Raw genomic sequence first — 2,365 nt, 5'->3', positions numbered from 1 at the left:
TTAGGTAGTGGACAAGGCAGCACAGAAAAAGTAGACCAAATAAAAACAACACCAACAACAAAAATCCGGAGCTGGCCAGATAGCTCAGCGGACAAAGGACCGGCTTAGGCAGAGCATAGCGGCCAGGGTTCGTTCCCCTGCATGCCATGCCGGCCCCACCCCCAGGGCATGCTGAGAGGGTGATTGAGACTAGGTGTGGTGGTGCACACCTGTAATGCCAGTGCTTGGGAGGCTGAAAACAGAAAGATCACCAGAAGTCCGATCTATGTAGTGGGACCGTGTAGACCCTGTGCTAAAAGAGTCACAGCAGCTGATGGTGTGAACACACGCATGGAGACGTGCAGAACGCGGAACAGTTAAAGCACTGCTCAGTGTGGGTGCACAGTCTTTCCGTAGGGTGCGTGGACTTCTGTGTGCTGTGGAATCTTCACATGTGTGATGGTGCATGTGACTGATGGACGGAAAAGAGACAGACATTGAGCATTTGCAAAATCACAAACAACAAACGGAGAACTGGACGCTCAAACATCCTGGTGAGGCTTCCTCAGTTTTCATTTTTTAGCAGATTATAGTATGATTTTCAGTCCATTATGTTGAACATAAATGCTAAGAATAATCAAATGATTAAATCCCAAAAATAATAGCTATGAAAAAAAAGAGGATTTTGAAGGTTTTGCAAAATAAAATTCTTGAAGTTTTTCAAGGAAAGATGAACACCAGAGAGGATTAGCAGGATGTGGCCTCAAGCAGGTTAAAATTAGTCCATTTCAAGTGACTTTCTAAAAAAGAATGGAAATGGCTCCTTCAAGATAAAGGAAGAAAGGAGAGTGATATGACAGGCGGTGACCTTTACACCAGGCACCTGCAGGGGGCGCTGGTGCAGTCCACTTGCATACCCTCCCCTCTTGCGTGGGGAACCTGGCTTCTAAACGCAATGAGAGAAAACATTGAACGCTCACATTTGGGTTCAGGGAGTTGAGAAAACTTGTAAATACCTGTGAGTTCTCAGCTTCAGCCACTGTCCACTGAGTCTAGGAGATGTGGAGCCCCCAAAGGAAACCACCTCTTCAACTAATAAGAATCTACAATTTGGGCTTTGTGTTTGTCTGGCTCAGTTTTAAACAAACATTGCAAAGGTGCTCTGGCCTTTATGGAGCAGAAGCACAGATGCTTGACTTATATAAGTTTATGTGCCAATAACACACTTACAATTCAAAACATTGTGAAGCCAAAAATGCATTTAAGGCTGGGCGTGGTGGCACACACCTGTAATTGTAGCACTTGGGAGCTGAGAGTTCTAGGCCAGCCTAGGCTCCATAGTGAATTCAAGCCCACCCTGAACTACACAGAGAAATCCTGTTTCAGAAAAACAAAAGAAAATGAAAAGGCATTTAATGTACCAAATGCTGAAGTACTAAGCATCAGCGTTGAGCACTGATGGGGCCCGAAAAGGACTACAGCATCATTTGTGGCCATGAGCTCGGGCCCACCGCTTTTTTTTTTTTCCATAATTTTATTGAGAGGCAAGTAGCAATGAGACAGTTTCAAATCAAACTGGTAGGTCAGTTTCAATAATTAACACATTGCATACTCTCTTCCTAGTAGTTATTTGCTGTACAAGATGCAGACATGATATCCCATTTACAAACACTGTTAGAACAAATCCCTCTATTCATTAAGAGAATGTAACTATATATCTATCCTAACAACTTTGAATACACATATACAAAATGGACATTTATCTGTATCCCCTTTTCTTGTTTAGTTCCCTTCACTGCTTCTGCTGGCACCACGAGAAGGTCACACTTCATGTCACAAACCTGGGAACAGGGCGATGTCTTAGTCACTTCCATCTTTTATAGGGAAAAATACTCAACACTTGCAAGTTATGGAAGAAAGGTTTACTGTGGCTCACACACTGTAGAGGTTTCTGCCCATATTTGGGCAGGGGCCAGGGCAGGACAGCATGGCAGAGGGGCAGGAAGGAGGAACGTTGCTCATAGCATGGCAGACAGGAAGTAGAGAGCAAAGAAAGGAGCAGGGGAGGGAGACAAGCCCTTCTAGTCCATGGACCCCTCATGACATGCCTCTGCCCACTGGGTCCTGCTGGCTAGCAGCAAGTCAGGTATCACTCCCCATAATGGTCATCTTCCAAAAGCCCCAGCTATTATCATATGAGGTTTCAGGGGCACACTGAGGTGTAAACCACAGCAGGCAACATTCAGGGGTTGAGGCAACCATGGTGTTGCTCATGCATGAACACATGCCTGAGGTCCTGTGTTTGAGCCCTCAGACTGAAAAAAAACCACAGTACTCTTATTCCATGATTTCTGCTGGAAGGCTGTTGTTTTTTGCAATCATAAAT

The sequence above is a fragment of the Octodon degus genome, unplaced genomic scaffold (assembly GCF_000260255.1).
Source record: "Octodon degus isolate 3935 unplaced genomic scaffold, OctDeg1.0 scaffold00285, whole genome shotgun sequence".
NCBI lineage: Eukaryota > Metazoa > Chordata > Mammalia > Rodentia > Octodontidae > Octodon > Octodon degus.
The sequence above is the reverse complement of the archived record's forward strand: the minus strand, read 5'-3'. Positions refer to the sequence as shown.